The 23,441-nt window shown below is 27.1% G+C and overlaps 1 protein-coding gene and 1 long non-coding RNA gene across 6 annotated transcripts in view; one reads left to right on the top strand and one right to left on the bottom strand.

Moving 5' to 3' along the window:
• LOC129618727 (uncharacterized) overlaps positions 1–7,416 on the bottom strand; it is a 32,896-nt gene extending 25,480 nt beyond the window's left edge. For both annotated transcript variants that reach the window (XR_008697825.1, XR_008697826.1), the window contains exon 1: positions 5,527–7,416. This is a non-coding gene — a long non-coding RNA (uncharacterized LOC129618727). The remainder of the gene's footprint in view (positions 1–5,526) is intronic.
• The window catches only part of LOC129618725 (diacylglycerol lipase-alpha), a 246,629-nt gene that overhangs the window by 180,997 nt on the left and 42,191 nt on the right, over positions 1–23,441 (top strand). The gene's annotated exons all lie outside the window — the stretch shown is intronic.

The following is a 23,441-nucleotide window of genomic DNA, read 5'->3' as shown; positions in this document are numbered from 1 at the left end:
AGAGCTATTTGACTATTCAATCTTTCCTCATTTGCAATATCTTCAGCAAAATAAGTACATTTCAGAAACCTAATATTCCTACCAAATACCTGAACTATTTTTTCTTGTAAAATATTGTATTTTGAATCGTTTAAAAATGAAAATATTCCTGTTCTACCATTTATGTGTGTTTTTAAAATATCTGCTAAATTGTCATTATGTAAATCTTGCTTGTCTATATATATTCTATGTTTCTTAGATATAGTCTCCTATCTTTTATTTCTTTGTTCACACAGTATAATTTGATATTTAAATCGATTAACTATTGTTTCTACAATTGGTATATAATCATTTGATTCCTGCTCTTGAGAATGTACAGTCTGCATTTCGACTTCATTTTCACTAACTTCATTAATGTTTATTTCAATATTTGGATCAATTAAATTAATTTCTTGGGTTTCTGTATTAATTCTACTTAAGAAGTCCGCTATTTTATTGTTTTTACCCTTAATATATTCTATATTAAAATTATATTCACCTAAAGAGAGTAACCATCGCTGTAATCGAGGGTTAATATCCTTACACATATGTTTAGTTTGTAACCACTTTATTGGTTGATGATCCGTTTCTAAATCAAATTGTTTACCGTATAGGTAAGGTCTATAATATTTTGTTGACCACACTATAGCCAAGAGTTCCTTTTCTATAGTGGAATAATTTCTTTCATGAACGTTAAGAGTTCTAAACGCAAAGGAAATTGGATGACCATCCTGAGTCAGAACCGCCCCAAGTGCATAATTGCTAGCATCTGTAACTAATTTAAATTTTTTCTCGAAATTGGGATACTTAAGAATAGGGTGCTCTGTTACAAGTTCTTTTAGTTTTTCGAAGGCATAAATATATTCGGGATCATTGATATTAATTTTTGTTTTTTTCTTTAAATATTTTGTCATTCCATGTGCAATTTTCGCGTAGTCTTTTACGAATTTTCTATAATACTCTGTCATACCTAGAAAAGATTTTATTTGTTTCTCAGTTGACGGCAATTTTAGATCTTAGATCACTTGAATTTTCCTTGGATTGGGCTTGACTCCCATTGGTGTTAAAATATGCCCTAAATATTCCGTTTCTTTCATGAGAAAATCTGTATTTTTAGGCCTGCTTGTCTAAGACAATCAAATGTTTTCCTTAAATTTATTAGATGCTCTTCCAAAGAAGTGCGAAAAATAAGAATGTCGTCTAAGTACACAACACAAATTTTATTAATATAATCTCTTAATATGGAATTCATTAATCTTTGGAATGTCGCCGGCGCGTTTTTTAATCCGAACGGCATTCTTACATATTCGAAATGACCCAAAGGGGTCGAAAAAGCAGTTTTCTTTCTATCTTTATCGTCCACCATAATTTGGTGAAACCCCTTAGCAAGATCTAACGTTGTAAAGTAGGGTATAATCGGAAAGTAATCGATGCAGCATCGATGCGTAATCATTCAAAAATCATGTGCGAAAATGCATCAATACGGTAACACTTTCAAAGTTTAGCGTTCAAAAATGTCAAAAATAGGCATCGTATGCGTCATTTATTAAATCAGCTGTGCATCAATTTTTTTTGTGATTTTGTGTTGATGCAGAGTTTTAAAAATGGATGCTGAGAAGTAAGTAATTTATTATTATAAATTAATAACTAACAAAGTTAATTTTTTTTGATAATATTAACTTTTAGTAATGAATTAACAAAAAAAAAAAACGAAAATTGGACGGAAGCCCAAACAAAATTATATTATTAACAACGCGATTAAAATATGAAACAGATTTCGTAGCTGGCAAAAAGAAAAAAGGAATTTTATGGAGAAGAATTTTCGAAGAAATTAAAAAGAATGTAGGGAAGCAACAAGCTGGGAATACTTTGAGATAATGGACGAAGTTTACGGAACTAGACATTCTGTAAATCCACCTGTAGAGAATTTAGAATGTTCTTTAGTAGTAGACTCTGCAATGTCTGTCCTCTCTCCTATACAATCTTCAAGCATCTTAGACATAAATGAGGAAATAGATATAGAAATACTAAATATTCAAAGCCCCAGTTCCGAGAAAAAAGGTGAAAAAAAATAACGAAATTTTAGAATTTTTGCAGACTGTTGAAAAAAACGAAAAAGAACGACACGAAGAAAATCTTATTATTGAAAAAACTAAAATTGAATTAGAAAAGGAACGTATACAAGAAATTCGGGAATTAAAGGAATTATTAAAAAATATCCTGAACTGAATTTTCATGATTATCCTTGAATTCCATATTGTAATAATACAGTATTTAAACTCTATTAAGAAATATATGATTAAGTTGAATTTAGCAATTCAAGCTGAATCGAGGTTTAAATACCGTGATACTACAATATGGAACTCAAGGTATTTTTTACTTGTTATTATTTTTAAATGTACTGAAATAGTATTCAAATTTAAGTTAATTTTTAAGTTGTTCAGAATTTAATTTTGTGTTCCTACATACATATGAACTTAAATTATAATACTCATTCATATTATGAAAAGTTTTGAAAACTGACATCATTAGGCAGCAAAAAGATTTGTTAAATTTCGTCTAATTTGTTGTCCATCTAAAGAATTTTCTTCTTCTGGGCAATTTTCATCATCAACATTCGGTATACTTAAATTTAAAATAATGTCATCTGAAACGTGTTCACGTTTTAAAATAAAATTGTTGAGAATATTGTACATGACAATATTATTTTTGATATAAGTTTTAGTGATCTGCTATCTGTATAATTAAGTATTTTAAATTTTTTTTTTAAAATTCCAAAAGATTGTTCAATGGATACACGCGTAGAGCTTAAAATGAAGTTGAATTTACGCTGCTCCTGACTTAAATAACCATTGTCTCTATGTGGAACTAACATAAATTTTGAAAGTGGGTATGCCGAATCTCCTAATAAATATCCATTTTCATTTATAGGGACTTTCTTTGAAATAATGTTTTTATATATTTCACTATTTTTGTATACATTCGCATCGTGGCTGCCAGGAAAACCAATAAAAACATCTAAAAATTGATTTTTGCTGTCGCACATTGCCTTAAAAAAGAATAAAATTATTTTTGGACCAAAAAGTTACTTGCATTTTTTTACCTGTAAAATAACAAAATGATACCCTTTTCGATTGTAGTAGCTTATACCATCAATACTTGGGGCAGCAATTTTAATATGGGTAGAATCTATACACCCAACCACAAATGGAAAAGGGTTGCTTCGCAAATTTTGAAAATTTTCCATGATACTTAGCTGCTCACGTAAATTTGGCCAAGAAATTTCATTTTTTAAACTGCAAATCAATTTTATCGTATTCACAAAAACTGTATGTGCTGTAGATTTAGCTATATTAAATCTATCTGAAATTTGTCTAAGACTTCCGTTGTTGCTTAAACGCCATAATGTAATAAACAGGCATTTTTTCATATCAAGCCTAGGTCTACCAAAAGAAGTATTTAAAAAGCGTTTCAAAGCATTTTCCAATTCCTAAAAGTTTATTTTGATTCTTAGCTTTAGGAAATCATAAATTTATTATACTTACAGTAAAAGTTTGTCGACTCATTCGAAAATGACTATGAAATACATCGTCCGGGTATTCTTCGATAACGTGAAAATAATTGGAAATTTTTGGAATTAAACGATTCCCTTTTATCAAATTTCTTGCGATTCCTAACTTCGACAAATATCTCCTTACTTTACTCAATCTTCTCTTTTGGACCATATTAATGTTTTCAGATGTCTCATATATTAAAATTCCCAAAACTATATTTAAAATTTTTTGTTTTGATTTTCCATGGTTGATAATATTTAAGCACTTTTAAAGAAAATTTTTTCAAAATAAATGTCAAAACACATATGATTTAGAAAATGTCCAAAAATGTCAAAAAATTAGTGCATCAGTAAGGTAAACGCATCACATCGGTATAGTATCAGCAACTTTTTTTTGCATTGATGCTGTATCGATGCGCGTTTTTGATTACTTTTCGATTATACCCGTATTGTGATCTTCCTAACTTATCTAATATACTATCAATGTTTGGTATAGGAAACTTATCATTAATTGTTACCTCGTTGAGTTTTCTATAGTCTATAACTATACGCCATTTTCGTTCGCCTGAATTATCAATTTTCTTTGGGACTATCCAAAGAGGCGAATTATACGGGGAATTACTTTCCTTTATTATGCCCTGCTGTAGCATATCCTGAATCTGTTTATTTATTTCTGTTTGTTTATTCCCTTTCATGTACTTGTGGATACCTATACGAGTATATTTTAGAATAAATGGGTTTTTCTACCGTTGTATAAATTTCGTGTTTAATTTCGTGAGTGAAGGTCAAATTTTCACCTTCCACAAAAAACAAATCTTTATAATTATGTAACAACCTTTTTGTTGGTTTCCTTTCTTCGTCATTTAAATGTGTTAAATTCAACTTGCTTAGAACCCCTTCTTCAATAGGTTCTAAAGTGCAAATCTCATCAAATTTTATAGGATAATCTAATTCAATAAATGGTATCTCAATGTTCTCAAGTATTTTAACATTACGATTTTCTAAATCAATTTTTGCCCTAAAAGGTATAAGAAAATTTTGCCCCATAATAGCATCATATTTTCTACCTCCTAGACTAACTACCTTCCATGATATTGTTCCGTTTGATTCAAATTCAATTGGAAAAGGAGTAATTAATTTATTTGTTATTTTACTAACACTATTTATTGTAGCGAAAAATATAGGATTTTCTAATTTTTTCTCAGGAATATCTTTAATTATATTATATAATACTGGTATCTGAACCGATATCAATCATACATCTTATTTTTGTATTATTTATGGTTAGTTCCACTATCGGTAACTTCGATCTCGAGGCTCCCTTGTAAAATTTACTTCCTGCAATTCAATATTTTCTACCTCCATGGGTTCACCTCTATTTATTTCATGAATTGGATTATTATGCCTAAATCTACATGAATTATTATGTTGTGTTTGGAATTGATTTCTATTTTATAAAATTAAAGTTATTTTTATATTGACCCGAATTACTTTGATATGGTTGAGAATTATTAAAGGTATTTTTAATTTGTCCTGAAGTATTTTCTCTAGGATAATAATTCTTAATTCTGTCTATTGTAATTTTCGTTCTGTCTAGTATTATTATTATAATTTAATTTAACATGATCATTATTTCTATTGCTTTGTGCTCTCTTATAAAAATTATTAGGCTGATTCCTGTCTCTATTAAATTTTTTATATGATCCTGATATTGCCCTTTCATCATCTAAAAGTTTATCTTCCGCGAGTTTATTATAAATTTCAATAACCGTTTTATTTTAGTCTATATGACACCGAACTAAACTATCTATTTTTTCGAGTACTATTCCTACTAAATATTTATCGTTATTTTCAGGATGGTAAATTATGGGCTTATTATCATCAAAATCATATAACTCATTTAAAGAATAATTTGTTTCCCTAACATTATCAAATAATTCTCTTAAAGTACTTACTCTTAAACTCCTGCATCTGTTGATGAGCTCTGCATAATCTGCTCTTGGTCTGAAGTGTTGTGTCAGCTCTGCTTTTACGTTGTCCCATGTTAACTGCGACCCCAGACGTTGTATACAGCGTTTTGCTTCACCTTGCACTTTTTCGTTTATGATGATTTCCTTGCAGTATTGCTCCAGTTGTAAGTTTTGGTTGCATAAACTTATTGAGCTTTCCGTAGCCTTGATAAATTCTTGTAATTTATATTCTCCTTGTCCATTAAAAGGTTTTAAATGCCTAAAGTGGTTTATACATTGCTCTGGTGTTAACTGGAGTGTTGAGTCTTGTTGTTGTATATTTTGAGATGTTGTTGCTGTTGTATTTGCCAATAGTTGTTGTAATCGTTCCTGCGTCTGATTCTGTATCGGAGGGTATCCTACCGACTGCGCCAATTATGTACTTTAATTTATTAAAACACAAAAAAACAAATTTATTTTTACAGAAATCTTTATTAACAGTCGGAACGATTACGGATTATATTATGATTGGTTTTACAGTTCAAACTTAGACTAAAATATTGTTCTGACATTACATCTATTTATAACTAAAATATTCTTAATCTATATTTAATTTCTTTGTTATTGTGTTATGAAGACAAAGAAATTAATTTCTTTGTCTCTTCTTTAAACTATTTAATATTTGATAACAGACACATTATTATCTTTTGATTTAATTACTTTCTTGTTGAGACATGTTTTTGTACATTAGAATCTATTATTTACCTGATAACTACAATAGTTGTAAAAACATGTCTTTCTTTGTTTCTTTATGTCTGTTATCATTATTTACCTACTTGCTTCAATGATATTTATTATCTCTTTTATTTCATGGTTGGTTAAGGATGTAACTCGCGAATTAAATAATTAATCTCGGGCTTAATTTAAAAAAAAAAAAACAATTAAATTTGTTTTTTATATTTTATTTATTTATTTAATGGAAATTACAACTAAAGATTAACAATTTTGGAACTTGTCGTACCGACTATCAAATATGAACTGAACTTAAAACTATTTTTCCTCTCTATTTATACTATTGAGTCTTTGCTACTTAAATCTGTTTTTCAGATAATATTTTCTGTGAACATCTCTAACAGATATTTTATCAGAATTTTGTTTAACAAAAACTAATTATCAGACAAAGACATTCTTCTTTGTCTTAATTACTTTCTAATGGTTATCAGACAAAGAACTTCTTCTTTGTCTCAATTATATTTTAATCATTTCCTTAAACTAATAATAATATTTTTCAATATCAAGAGTAAACATGTCTTACATTTTATTACTTTGTTTATTTACATTTTTGTTAATTGCTGATAGTATTTCAGCATAATTGTTTTGACAACATGTTGATTCATGATTTAGTTTGTTATCATTATTTTTAGGAGGTATAATGTTACTATTATCAACGTTATCCTTATACATAACTTCTCCCTCCTTTATTTTAGAATTCTCCTGAATTCTTTTACATACTTTATTTTTTATACATTTTATTATAAAAATTGTTATGATAATTGTTAAAATTTTACTACCAATTAGAGTAACAATACTAATTTTTACTGCTTCAAATTTTTTATTATTGCTTTCTTCTATTTTATTTATATTGTTTTCATATTTTGTTACAAATTCTTCAAATGTTAATTTATCTGTAAAGTTATTTGTTTGTATATTTGGATAATAAAATCTTTCTTTTATAATGTCTTTGGTATTGCAAAATTCTTGATCTAAAGTATTTATAGTGCAATTGTTGTAATGTATTAATATATTACCTTTAAGATTTATTTTTCTACTATCGCCATTTTGTTTTATTGATATATTATTAGCATTTTTTTTACAATTATTGTTTCTTCATCTAATTCTATAATTTCAATTGCTTCATTTTTGATTAACTTACAATTATTTTGAAAAACTATATAGAAAAAGATAATTTCAATTCATTTATTGTTTTAATTGGTTCATATTTATACGTTCTATTATTAAATTCAAAAACTACCTCTAATGGATAATCTATTTCCCTTTTCATTTTATTTGGAATGCCTATTATTAATTTTAATTGTACATCAGAAAATTTTCTTGGAATTTTTATTGCAAAAATAATATGATCATTTTTGAATTTTGAAACTCCTAATTTAATATATTGTAACTTATTAAAATCTATCTCATATTTTTCTATTTCTGAATTAGTAAATATGTTAGGATGTAAAATACCATGTCTAGCGGTTGCTAAATTGTTTTGAATGGTATCAATTTTATTTCTAAGGATTTGAATTTTTAATAATTGATCATAAAAATTAAAACTATCAGATTGTACCTTATTTATATCTCTATCATTTAGAATTACTTTTATTAATTGATTCAATGTTTTATTAAATCGGTCATTTATTTTTATTTGTTCATTCATATTATTAATTAAATTATGATTATTAGTACCTATGCTTTTTAAATGTTGTTCAATGTTTTGCCTATCTTCTTCGTCCATATTTCCAAACAACCACTTCGTTGTGCTACCTACTATGCTCAATAAACCTCGTCTTTTTCTATTTTGTCTAGGTATAAATGTATGTACCTTGTTCGTTAAGTCATTTAGTTCGTGTAACAACATTTGTTTATTATTCATGTTTTTATTTTCTATATTTATTATCATATTGTTTATTATATTTAAAATTTCATTTGGATATATCGAATGCAAAATAACATTTGTTTTTGTTACGATCTTCGCGTTGTCTAGTTTTATTGTTGTAAAACCTGTCTCGTCATTTATTTCATGTACTATCAGTCCAGCGTTAATTGGTGTTATTAACAGACACCATATCAACATTGTCACTGTCATAATCTTTCTTTTATCATTATAATTATTAAAATTTTGTTTGTATTTAAATTCATCTCTTATACAACTGTCTTCATAAGGTCTCTGCCTCATGATCGTTATAATTTTCCCTAAATCTCTTTCAAAATAAATTTTATCTAATAAGACTCCTTGAGTCATTTCTTTTGTGGTATTTACAAGCATACTTCTTACATTACTTAAATCTATAGCTACATCGTCCCTATAGTACACTTGCACTTCATCAGACTTATAACTAATATTTTGTAATATAATAGCTAACTCACTTACCGTGTTCGCCCTTATGTTTGTAATCATTTTATAGATGTCTGAAGGCTCCATTTCCGGTCGATATCTCATTTTTAGAACTAGTTTAATTTGATCCCAGTCTGTTGGATCTGGAAGGTTAATTACACAATCCTTTGCTTCTCCCTGTATTTTTTCATGTTATCATTTTTCTTGATTCTTTTCCTTTGACCATGCTCAGATGATATTCTGCATTACTTATGAATGAGTTAATGCTGATTTCTCCTCTTCCTGTGAACGTTGATATATATTTTATTGTTCTATATATGCCTTCTGTTGACATTGGTTCTTCTGTTATTCCTTGTGTATCTTGCTGTTCTGTTGCTGTATTCTGTTGTTCCTTTCTTCTTTAATTTGGAAAGCTTTTAGAGCTTTTGTTAGCTCTTCTATTTGGTTTTGTTGCTCTAAAACGGTCTTTTGTAATTCTGCCATTTTACTGTTTTTAAAATAGTTTTTTATTTTTTTATTAAGATTCTCGTGAATAAAGTGTTTTTTAATATTATTTCTTACTGTAACTTCACTAGTACTTTCTAGTATTTTAAACTGATTTGTAGCTTTTATTACAGTATTTTTATAATTTAGTTTAGTATTTTTCTTTTTATTATAATGGTGTCCTTCGTTTTCCATTGTTAATTTATTACACTTTACTATTTTCTTTTAATTTATTTATTAATATAATTCTTCTTCTAGAATTATACCCGTCTTTGCCTATCTTAATCCTATTACAAAAGGCGATATTGGCCCGGATTGTGTCTAGGGTTTCCTGACTTATGGTATATTCCTTTCTTTTTATTTTACTCTTTTAGCCTCCGTCTTTGCCTAAAATTTGTCTGTTATGGCAATGTTGGCCCGATAGCATTCTAGAGTTTCCTGACATTGGATAAGCTTCAAGAATAACTTATCTAATTTTAATGTATTTAAATTTTTGATTCTATCCTTTTTAAATGTTGTTGTTACTGTTATTATTATTTTTAAAAATATTGTTTTCATTGATGTTATTCATATCGATGTTGTTGTTTCTATTTTTATTGTTATCGTTGTTTTTGTTGCTGTTGATGTTGCTTTCCTTGTTGTTATTTTTACTGTTATTTTTGTTGATATTGTTAACGTTATTATTAATGATGTTGCTATTGGTGTTGTTTTCCTTGTTGTTGTTATTTTTATTGTTACTTTTATTGTTGTTAACGTTGTTGTTATTGGTTATTTGCCTTGTGGTTTGGGAAATAACAAACGTTGGTGTCCTGAGTGTTGTCGTACACTCTGTTGCTGTGAAAACGGAGTTCTTTTGTTGTCGTCCCATCAGTTCCTTCAATTGTTTTATTTCTTCTTTTAGTAGTTGTATTTCCTGGTCCATTTTACTGCTTGTTTCTGGAATCGGTTATATCCTCGTTGCTGCTTGATGCTTGTTTCTGGAATCACCTTTTTTATTTCCTCGTTGCTGCTTGATTTGCCGTGGTGCTTATCTTCCTTGAAACTTTCCACCGCGTTGGGGTTCGGACCACTGGATATAGTTCACTTTATTATTTATTTTCTCTTTGTGTCTACGTTTTTATTTTGAAAAAACTTTGTATCCTGATGAAAATAAATTTATTTTACTTCGGTATTAATTTTTTTTCTTTTTCACTTTATATTAATTGTATAATTTTAATTTTATACTAAAGTTTAAAGTTTTAAATTTTCTACCGATTAATTATTTGAACTTTTTAGATTCGTATCACTGGATTGCCTATAACGAAAAGCAATCCTACCGACTGCGCCAATTAAATAATTAATCTCGGGCTTAATTTAAAAAAAAAAACAATTAAATTTGTTTTTTATATTTTATTTATTTATTTAATGGAAATTACAACTAAAGATTAACAATTTTGGAACTTGTCGTACCGACTATAAAATATGAACTGAACTTAAAACTACTTTTCCTCTCTATTTATACTATTGAGTCTTTGCTACTTAAATCTGTTTTTCAGATAATATTTTCTGTGAACATCTCTAACAGATATTTTATCAGAATTTTGTTTAACAAAAACTAATTATCAGACAAAGACATTCTTCTTTGTCTTAATTACTTTCTAATGGTTATCAGACAAAGAACTTCTTCTTTGTCTCAATTATATTTTAATCATTTCCTTAAACTAATAATAATATTTTTCAATATCAAGAGTAAACATGTCTTACATTTTATTACTTTGTTTATTTACATTTTTGTTAATTGCTGATAGTATTTCAGCATAATTGTTTTGACAGAATGTTGATTCTTGATTTAGTTTGTTATCATTATTTTTAGGAGGTATAATGTTACTATTATCAACATTATCCTTATACATAACTCGCGCGACTTTTGTATTTACGTAACCGAATTTATATAAAAAAAATATAAAATATATTTTTTTTTATTCTTTTTATTTTTATTTAACCAAAACCTTATAATACAATATTTTATTAATAATTTATTAGAACACAATTTATTTTATATTCAATTTTTATTTATTATTATTATTTTCTTTATTAACAATATTATAGTATTCTTTTATACAAGAACTGAATTTGAGAAATTACACGTTATGTTTATAACTAGGAATTAAAGACTATTACTATACTAAAAACTATTTTTCTTCTCTATTTATACTATTTTAATTTTATGATCTTGTTTATTATTATTAATAGACAATCTTTTGTTTTTAAGATCATTTACAAAATTGTTATTTTATCTATCAGGAATAACATGGAATATTTTTATATTGTCATATTTATTTAAGTATATTTTATTCTTTATCATTTTCTTAAATTTAATGTTTTTCAATATCAAGAATAAACATGTTTTTATTACTTTGTTTATTTACTTTTTCTAATACTTTATCATATTTGTTTTGACAACATGTTGACTCTTGATTTTGTTTATTAACATTGTTTTCAGTAGGTTATCCTTATCTTTATTCTTAACTTCTTTACATTTTAAAATACTAATATTATTGTCAATCTTTATTATGATGGTCTTTTTATTATTCTTTGTTTCAATCATCAATAACGGTCTACCTAGATAATGTTATTATCTTTCTTTGTTCTTTTGTCAAGACATGTTTCGTTTTGTTTACTTAAAATATCTGTTACTTTATTATAAGTAGGTACAATATTATTTAATGCGTTAGTGTTAGGTAAGGATGTAACTTCTCCCTCCCTTAGTCTGGAATTCTCCTGAATTCCATTTTTAGAACAGAAAAATTTCTTTGTACAATACATGATAAGAATTGTTAATGGGACTGACATTATTTTCAAAATTGTTAACATTATTATATTTTGCCCTATTGACATAGTTTTAGAATTATTTGTTGATTCCTTTATTTCTTTAATATTATTTTCAAATTTTAAAATTATATCTTGAAATGTAATTTTGTCTGTAAAATTTATATTATTAATCGTGTTTGGGTAATAAAACCTTTCTTTTACAATATCTCTGGTATTAGAAAATTCGTTATCTAATATTTTTAAAGTACAGTTGTTGTAATGAATTAATACATTACCATTAAGAATTATTTTTCTACCATCACAATTTTGTTGAATTGGTAAATCATGTGCATTTTTTACAATTATTGTTTCCTCGTCAATTTCTATTGTTTCTAATAATACGTTTTTTACTAATTTGCAATTATTTTGAAAAATACAATGTTTAGATTGACTTAATTCATTTAATGTTTTTAATGGTTCATATTTGTAAGTTTTATTATAAAATTCTATAATTTTCTCTGATACATAATCAATTTCCTTATTTATTTTATTCGGAACAGGTATTATTATTTTTGCCTGGACTTCCGTAAAAGTTTTAGGTATTTTAATTGCAAAAATTATATAATTGTTTTTAAATTTAGTGACTCCTAATTTAATATATTGCATTTTCTCAAAATCTATTTTGTATTCTTCTATTTCCGAATTAGTCAGTATGCTGGGATGTAAAATTCCATGCCTAGCAGACGCTAAATTCTCTTGTATAATTTCTACTTTATTTTTTAAAACTTGAATCTTTAAAAGTTGGTCATTAAATAAACTGTCTTTAATATTTATATTAATTTTATCAAGTTCTCCTAGTATTAATTTCCTGTCATCTAATATAACTTTTTCTAATTGTTTCAAAGTTTTGTTAAATTGACTATTTATTTTTATTTGGCTATTTATATTGTTTATTACATTATGGTTATTAATATCTATATTATTTAAGTGTCGTTCAATATTACATCTGTCTTCTTCGTCCATAGTACCAAACAACCATTTTGATGTACTGCCAATAACGTTCAAAAGTCCTCGTCTTCTTCTATTATGTCTGGGTATTAGTGTGTGTATTCTGTGTGTCAAGTCTTTAAGTTCTGTTAGTAATAGGTCTTTGTTTCTTATGTCTCTATTTTCTATATTTATTTCCATGTTATTTATTATTTTTAAAATTTCTGTTGGATTTATTAAGTGTAAAATAATATTTGTCTTTGTTACTAGTTTTACCGTATCAACTCTTATAGTCGTAAATCCCACTTCGTTATTTATTTCCTGTACTAGTAGTTGTCCGTTGATTGGTATTATTGTCAGAAAGCATATCAATATCCCTATCAGTATCTGTGAATTTAAGTGGTCTCTTAATGTTACATTCATGAATATTTTTTAATTTAAATTTTCGAAATTTTGGTAAGTGTTTGTGTCGAAGAGCTTTGTAATTTTTAATGAAACCTTCAAGTCGTTTTTCTTTATATATTTCCCTACCTTTATTTATCTTTTTTATTCTTCCTGTTTTTATTTTAAGCATTCTATTAAAAATCTTTGTTTTGTCTACCCTACCTTCTTGTATTTCTAAAGGTGAAGTTCCAATCGTAGAATGGTAGTTCCCATTATAATATTCTACTGCTTTAACCATTTGTTCTCTTATAGGCAATTTGTTATCTATATTTAAAATCCTTATTTTCTCCGTAATGGTGTTATTTATGCGTTCTACATCTGAATTCCCTGTGTGGCTATTGGGTTTAACATAATGAATTTCTATACCCTCATTTTTGCAAAAATCTTGAATATTAATACTCTTAAATTCGTTGTCGCATATTATTTTTTTCATTTTCCCTTTTATTGATATGAAAAGTCTAATTTTTTCTATCATTGTTTGGTAATTCCTATCTTCTAAATATAAACTTACAACATGTTTTGAGAATTTATCGATGAAATTTAAAAATGAATTCTTTTGGTTTACATATACATCTATGTGAATTATTTGATTTATATCATTTGGGGTTTCTGTTAATTCGAATTTCTTTTTAATGGGTTTTCTATCGTATTTACCTGCTGTACAAGTATCACAATTATTTATAACTTTATTAATTAGTACCTTTAAATTTGGCCTATATATTTTAGATTTCAAACTTTCATAATTTTCTATTATACCTGAATGTCCTGATTCTTTGGTGTGATATAATGAGACCTGTTTAAGACAGTCTTCCTCATTTTCAATATCTTTTGCATAAAAACTACATATGACAAATTTTAAAGTTGTGTCGTTTGAATATAATTCCCTAATTTTTTGTTGTAATATATTGTATTCGTGATCAGAAAGTTCAGAATAAATTGCTATTCTACCCTTTGAAATATACTTTCTTAATAAATCAGGTAAGTTGTTTGTTAAATCATTTCTATCAATAAAAATTCTCCTGTTACCAAAAATTTTCCTAAATTCTATTTCTTTTGTTTCTAATAGTATTATTTGAGTTTTAAATCTATTAACAGTTGTTTCCAATATAGGAATGTGGTCATTTAACTCTTCTTCAGCGGAATGTATTGTTTGCATATCGACAGAACCATTTTCTTCCCTTTCTAAATTTAATTGTTCGTCTATTTCCATATGTTCGAATGTTATTGATTCTCTTGGTGTAGATGTTAGTTCTTTTAACGATTCAGAAATTGTTTTATTATTACCTTCTATCATATTTATTTCATTTGTATCTGTATTGATTCTACTAAGAAAATCCGCGGCAACATTTTCTTTCCCTTTTATATATTCCATCCTAATCTTATACTCTCCTAATTTTAACAACCACCTTTGGTGCCTAGAGCTGAAATCCTGTCCTCTATATTTAACGTACATATACTTTAATGGTTGATGATCAGTAAAAACATCAAATTCTTTTCCATACAAATAAGGCCTGAAATAATTTGTTGCCCAAACTATTGCCAATAACTCTTTATCTGTAGCAGAATAGTTCCTTTCATGGTCATTTAATGTCCTGGATGCGTAGCATATAGGATGTCCCTCTTGAGAGAGAACAGCCCCGACAGCAAAATTGCTGGCGTCAGTTGTTAGAGTAAAATTTCTTTCAAAATTTGGATATTTAAGAACGGGATGATTGGTTATTAAATTCTTAAGTTTTTCAAATGCATTTATGTAGTTTGGATCGTTTATATTTACTTTACAATTTTTTTTCAAATATTTTGTTATCGGATCTGCTACTTTCGCGTAGTCTCTTATAAATTTCCTATAATATCCTGTAATGCCTAAGAATGATTTGATCTGTTTTTGTGTAGTTGGTAATTTGAGCTGTTCTATTACTTTAATTTTATTTGGATTTGGTTTTATTCCTTCTGCTGTTAAAATGTGTCCTAAAAATTCCGTTTCCTTTCGCATAAAATTGCATTTATCTATTTGTACTTTAAGCCCTTTCTGTCTAAGTCTATTAAATATTTTCCTAATGTTTTCTATGTGTTCCTTTAATGTGGTACTAAAAATTAAAATATCATCTAAATACACAACACACATTTTGTTTATGTACTCCCTAAGGACCGAATTCATAAGTCTCTGAAAGGTAGCCGGTGCGTTCTTTAGACCGAACGGCATTCTTACGAATTCATAAAACCCTAATGGTGTTTGAAAAGCCGTCTTTTTTCTATCCTCGGGACTAATTAAAATTTGATGGAACCCCTTTGCAAGGTCCAGAGTGGTAAAATATTGTGACCTACCTAGTTTGTCTAAAATTCCATCAATATTAGGTATCGGAAATTTATCGTCTATTGTTATTTCATTTAATTTCCTATAATCTATTACTATTCTCCATTTCTTTTCACCTGAATTGTCTAATTTTTTTGGAACTATCCATAAAGGACTATTATATTTTGAATTACTTTTTACTATTATATTCTGATCTTCCATTTCTAATAATTGTTTATTTATCTCCTCCTCATGAATTTTAGGGAACCTATAAGACTTAGTATTGACTTGTTGATTTGTCGTGGTTATTATTTCATGTACTATCTCGCTAGTGCCAGTCAATCTGTCTCCCTCTTTAAAAAATACATCCGAATATGTTTTTATAATATTTTTTATTTCTAACTTCTCTTCGTCGTTTAAATGATCTAAACTAATTTTTTCGAGTATGGATTGACAAGGTCTATTAATTTCTATATTGAATATTTTTTCTATCTCGTGTGGATAGCCGCTATCTATAAATCGAATTTTATTTTCATTTATTTCAACAAATTTCTTTTCTAAATTTATCTTTGCTCTTAATTTATTAAGGACGTTTTGTCCGATTATTCCATCATATGACCTACTAGATAAATCTACTACTTTCCAATGAATATTACCGACTTGTTTCATTTCTTTAGGAATAGGAGTAATTATTTTATGAGAAATTGTATTTGTTCCGCTAATTGTTGAATATACTAGAGGCTTTTCGAGTTTTATTTTTGGGTATTTTAAAATATCATGACGTATTATACTAGTTGTTGATCCCGTATCAATCAAACACTTAATTTCCTTATTTTCTATGTTTAATTTTATTATGGGTAATTTATTGTCTGAGGCTTCACCCGAAAATTTTGTGAACTACCTTCAATATTCTCTATTTCCATGGGTTCGACACCTTCATGGTCCCGACTGGTGGGATTATTTCTAAATTGACCCGAATTCGTTCTTTGTCTATACTGACCTGAATTGTCTTTGAACTGTTCAAACCTATTATTATCTTGTTGTCTAAACTGTCCAGAGTAATGTCCAGTTTGATAGTTATTATTTCTGTTAAAATTTTTATTTTGAAAATGGTTGTTTTGTCGGTTTGTATAGTCTAAGTTTCGTCCTTGGTAGTTATTTGTATGATATCTATTTACGTTATTATAGTTATTGTTTTGTGGGGAATTAAATTGATTATTGGAATTATTATTTCCGTGATTTATTCCCACACCTTTATTATTGTATCTACTATTAAAATTATTGCTTTGTTGATTATTATAATTTCTAAAGTTTTTATTTTGTTTATTAAAAGTTTTTCTAAACTCCCCCTTAATTATTTCATTACAGTCTGACATTTTTAAAAGTTCGTCTTTTAAGTCTTGATAATTATTTATTTCGCTAATGAATCTTTGACCTAACCCGCCTATCATTCTTTTTATAGCTAAAATTAACATGTGGTCTATAACTTGTGGACTTGCTTCCACATTTGATTTTTCGGAGAAATGATATAACTCATGTGCTTGACTTCTTAAACTATCGAAATTATAAATTAAATCTTCAATATCACATACCTTCATATTAAAAGCTTTTGCTGATATCTCTGTAAGTTGAGTTGTGGGTTTAAACTCCTTTTTGAGTCGATCTTTGATTTGTTTCCAATCGCACCTATCTTCGATGTCAAGAATTCTCCGTTTTGCTATCCCTGTTATTTTCTCGTTGTAAATGGTTTTTATAAATTGCCTGTAAGTTGCTGAGTCTGAGCTGATGTTGATAGTATCTTCGATGGAGTTGATAAAAGATGTAATTGAGTAATTGTCCTCACCACTGAATGGTCTCAAGTATTGTATTTCCTTTCTGGTATGGTCTGTTGAAGTTGTATATCTTAATATTGTGAGTTCTCGTTCTTGTTGTTCTAGTCGAATAGCCATTTGTTGATATTGTTGCATAAATTGTTGTTCACTTATATGTTGTTGTTGTTGTTGTGCAGAACCTTGTTCTTCTTGTTGAAGATCATTTTGTTGCCCTTCTTTTTGGGTCAACTTTGGTTTTGTATCACTGTTTTGCGAAAACATATTTAGAATATTGTCACTTAAGTGTTTTATGTAAGGTTGGTTATTTTTATTGTTTTTTTTATTTTTTGGCATAAAATAATTAATTTCACTACTTCGTTTCTGCGTAAAAAAAAATTTTAATGATTTTACTTTGTGTCCGTAAATGTTTTTATTTTAATTAAATATGCAAATCGGTTCGATCACTAGATCCTTTTACTTCGGTAGAGGATCCTACCGACTGCGCCACTTTTGTATTTACGTAACCGAATTTATATAAAAAAAATATAAAATATATTTTTTTTTATTCTTTTTATTTTTATTTAACCAAAACCTTATAATACAATATTTTATTAATAATTTATTAGAACACAATTTATTTTATATTCAATTTTTATTTATTATTATTATTTTCTTTATTAACAATATTATAGTATTCTTTTATACAAGAACTGAATTTGAGAAATTACACGTTATGTTTATAACTAGGAATTAAAGACTATTACTATACTAAAAACTATTTTTCTTCTCTATTTATACTATTTTAATTTTATGATCTTGTTTATTATTATTAATAGACAATCTTTTGTTTTTAAGATCATTTACAAAATTGTTATTTTATCTATCAGGAATAACATGGAATATTTTTATATTGTCATATTTATTTAAGTATATTTTATTCTTTATCATTTTCTTAAATTTAATGTTTTTCAATATCAAGAATAAACATGTTTTTATTACTTTGTTTATTTACTTTTTCTAATACTTTATCATATTTGTTTTGACAACATGTTGACTCTTGATTTTTGTTTATTAACATTGTTTTCAGTAGGTTATCCTTATCTTTATTCTTAACTTCTTTACATTTTAAAATACTAATATTATTGTCAATCTTTATTATGATGGTCTTTTTATTATTCTTTGTTTCAATCATCAATAACGGTCTACCTAGATAATGTTATTATCTTTCTTTGTTCTTTTGTCAAGACATGTTTCGTTTTGTTTACTTAAAATATCTGTTACTTTATTATAAGTAGGTACAATATTATTTAATGCGTTAGTGTTAGGTAAGGATGTAACTCGCGCAAAATTATTTTTTTAAAGCAAGAAAAGTAATTCTTATGGAAAAAGAGGTATAAAATCTGACCACTATTTTAAGTTGTATTATTGAAATTATTATTAGGGATGGGAATTTTGAAATGCGTTATTGCTACCTAGAATAGAGCAATTTATGTAAAATTAAAATTTATATGCATGTATGAAAAATTTCTTTTGATCTTGAAGTTAAATTTTTCTTATAAAAATTAATTTAGTTTTTCGAATAAAAAAATGTTACGTACCAAGACCTAGCCCATAACACTATATTTAATTATTAGGACAAAGAAAGTAATTTCTTTGTCTCGTCTTTTAAACTATTTAATGTTTGTTAACACATATAATTATTATCTTTTATTTTATTATTTTCTTGTCAAGACATGTTTTCCGACATTAACATCTACTATTTACCTGATAAGTGTAATAGTTGTAAAAACATGTCTTTCTTTGTTCTTTTATGTCCGTTATCATTGTTTACCTACTTTCTTCAGTTATATTTATTATTTCTTTTATCTCATGGCTGGTTAAGGATGTAACTCATGTGACATGGTTTTTAAATTTGGTTTATTAACAATTTTACATATTTTTCATTTATTATGTCACTTACAGTCACATTTTCATCTACATTAGTTTTTACAGAGCTTTGTGCTGAATCTGATTGCATTAATGTATATTGCACAATTTTTAAATGTTTCTTGATTATAACTAATAAATTAAGTTATATATATTTTTTAAAATATATAGGACATATACTTTTTTATTTTATTTAAAAAACAAACGGTTTTCTTTTAATTTTAACTCGGTCGACTGATCGCTTTATTGGTAACAAGTAAACTGAACTTTATTGATTTTACAAAAATTAAAAACGTTCTTAAAATTACAAAAATTATGCAAAACAAAAATACTTTTCTTAATTTAGAACACAAATTTTATAATTTGTTTCTTTTAAATTATTGAAAAAAAACAATGTTTTTTTTTCTTTATTTCAAATCACTATGGCAGCAGTAGACAATTATTCTATGTTCCACGGTGTACTCAAATTCTTCTAATAACAAAGCCCATCTGGCAACACGCGTAGCAAGATCTTTTTTTCTTAAGGTGCATTCAAAAGCTTTGCAATCTGTTACAAGTTTAAATTTTTGCCCTAACAAATAAACTCTCAAACGCTTAATTGCTTCCACTATTGCAAGAACTTCTAATTCGTAGCTGCAATAATTTTTTTCCGCATTTGTAGTTTTCTTGCTGAAGAAATGAACAGGATGAAGCAAGTTATCATTGGTACATTTTTGCATTAGAACTGCTCCATATCCTTCTTTCGATGCGTCCGAATGCAATTCTGTCTCAACTCCGTATTCAAAAATTTTGAGTATTGCTTTTTCTGTTAATAACTTTTTAATACTTTCACAGATGTCTAACTTTTCCTTGAACTGTTTGATAGTATTGGCACCATGCAGAACAGCTTTGTTACTTGGGTAGTTTTTTATTCCTTCAATCACGTACTTGATATTGGATAATTCGTCAACATCTGCATTTGAGTCAATGTCAATCATACAGTGCAAGTATTCTCGTAATGTTTCATCTTCTTTCTTCTGCCTTTCTCTTAATTTTGTATGAACGTCTTCACTGCTGGTTTTAGGTTCAAATTCGTTAATTAAATCAATTTTTAAACTATAATATTGTAAAGATTTACCTTTTAAAGAGCGTTTACAAAATATGAACTTTTGAAGGTCATCCCAATTAAACATGTTCATTTTTTTTTACGCTTACTGCACCATCACCAGAGAATTTTCGCAAAATATTTTCAAAATCAGAAAATTTAAATTTCATAGCTTGTTCACCTGAAGTTTCCACCTTTAATAACTGGGTTGAGGAAGAAGTACGTCCTTGCGCATCCAAATCAATGAAAGAGTTACTCTGCCTATTATTTTTTCTTCGTCCACTCATATTTTATAAGAATTTTGAAAATACTCAAATTTTAGTTTATTCCACGTTCAATTTTAGTAAAAAAAAAGTTTATGACTTTGAACCGCCTTCCAATGTCTCGGGATCCCGGTTGAGGCCCCAAATTTATGGTAATAAATTACTTAAATGAAAATCAATCAGTTTTGTTTTTATTTTGGCAATTGATTTTAAATTTTATTTAAAATATTTAAGGTAAAATGTTTAATACAATCCAATATTATTGTATGCAATAGAGATGTTTCTACGTCCACGTTGTAAATTAAAGTATACAAGAAATTAAATTATAATAATCGTATGATTTTATTACAGTTACAAAATTAATTAATAGCGAGGGGTCACATAATAGGGATGGGTAACAGCACCTTTAATACAACCCCACATCTATATATTCAAAATATATTATTTTGATTAATTGACTATGTATGATCTGTGGTCTTGGCAGCAATAGACAATTTCCCACGCTTTACAATGTTTCTTTATATTTTATTATTTTAGCAGAATTGCAAGGGAGCGCTAGAGATGATCTACCAACACTATAACAATTCTTTTCTAAAATAATAATCTTAAAAGAAAGATTGTCTTAGCTTCAGATAATCTCCGATTTTATTTACAAATTTTAACATTATTTATTCTAAAATTTCTTATCCTAAAAATCCCTACCACAAAATTAGTATTTTTACTTAAATTACAATTTATACGTTAATATTACTTAAAAAATGGACTCAAATATTAATATGCGTCCCTAACAAATTATTATTATTTTAAATATTTTTTTTTTATTACTTTACGCATCAAAATAGAACAAAAGAATCAAATACCTACATGTGTTACTTTTTTCTTATGGAATTCTACTTGATTCGTGGCTGCTGACGCAACAATCAGAAATAGTGATAAATAACTGAGAACATATTGATGCTTATCGTGATAAGAAAGTTCATCATAACTGCTTGATTTCGATAAGACTCGAAAATTTTTCATTAATCGTATTGTATTCTGATGAAAATGATTTTGTTAGATTTAACTATTGAAGATAATTATTATGTATAAAGGTAAAATTGAATTCTTGTTGTAATTTATGTATGTTTTGTATTGGAAATTTCTTCTTAATTTCACCATCAGTGATGGCAAAATTAAGATCTTCGATGTTGTTCTGCAACTGTTATTTCTTGATACATTTTTTTATGTTTGCAGTTAATACGTGTTTATATGTTCGGAATTTTAATAATATGCCAAATAGATCGCTTTGAACTTTAGGTCCCTTCATCATGGTATCATTTAGTGATATGATGGAACTAGTTTTACAAGACACTATTAAAATTTTCTTGATGAGTCTGATCTTTTATAGCACCAAATACGATCCATCCAAACACAAACTGCTGCAAGATTGGTAGTTGCGACTTTTCTTTTCACGTCACCGAATTAAAAAATATAATACATTTATTTTTTATTTATTTAACCAAAAGCCTTACAATACAATATTTTTTTAGTAATTTATTAGAACACAATTTTATTTTTTATTCAATGTTTATTTATTATTATTGTTTTTGTTAACAATATCATTAATTCTTCTTTAGAAATAATCTTAATTATAAGAACTGAAACTTTGAATTACAATTTTTGAACTGCTTTATAATTAGATTTTTAATTGTATTTATAAATTCTTTCTTAATACTAATCTAATGTTTACATTTCATATCTATTTTTAATTGTTATTTAATTTACATTTTAAAATATCTTAAATACTAATATTATTGTCTTGGCTTAACAATCCTTATTATGTTTTTCCATTTACATATTTACTTAAAGATGGTCTATTTATTATTCTTTGTTTTAATCGTTAATAAGGGTCTACCTAGATAATGTTATTATCTTTCTTTGTTCTAATTTACATTTATTAAATTAAAACTCTTATCTGTTAATAAGCGTATAATTTTAGAATTATCAACCCATGCATATTTTATCAGATTTTTTCGTTTTAAATCCCTTGTCATTTTGTATAAGAGAGCAAAATCAGATGTTAATTTTTCATTTATGAAAATTATTTGTTCTCTAGTATCTGATTCGGAATCCGCAAATATTTTATTAAAATTTAATGTTTCCGTTTTTTTAGCCTTAATTATTTTCTTTTTCGTTTCACTTCTTCTAAATTTAACTAGAAGTTTTCTTTGGCTCACCTGAGTTTTTGGACTCTGTAGATACGATCGTAGCACTTTTTATATCCTTTTTTTAGTTTCTTACGAAACATCTAACTCAGATACAATTTTCTGAGTAGTATAAATATGGGGATTCTAAATATAATGACGTCACAATGAAATATAATGACGTCACAATGTAGTATAAGTATGGGGATTCTAAATATAATGACGTCACAATGAAATATAATGACACCACAATGATTTAACAAAATTGTTGAAGTGGTATAACATAATTGATTTTGAATTCATAATGTATGTTATCATAAAAGATGTGTAAGAGCAGCGTGTTAGCAGCAGGTTCTAAGAGTTAGAGGAGGTAGGGCGGCGGAGTTGTAGCAAGCAGGTTCTAAGAGTAAGATGAATTGCGGGGCGGATCCTGAGCTATAACAGATTCAAAAAGTCGAGACATAGTAGGTTGGATGGAAGGGGCGCTGGCGGGGTGTCGGAGGCGATAAGAGTTGGAGGAGTTGGGGTTGTAGGAGTTGCGG

Source organism: Condylostylus longicornis, unplaced genomic scaffold, assembly GCF_029603195.1.
Source record: "Condylostylus longicornis isolate FDR11 unplaced genomic scaffold, ASM2960319v2 ptg000010l, whole genome shotgun sequence".
Classification (NCBI taxonomy): Eukaryota; Metazoa; Arthropoda; class Insecta; order Diptera; family Dolichopodidae; genus Condylostylus; species Condylostylus longicornis.
This window is presented reverse-complemented; position numbering and strand designations above follow the sequence as displayed.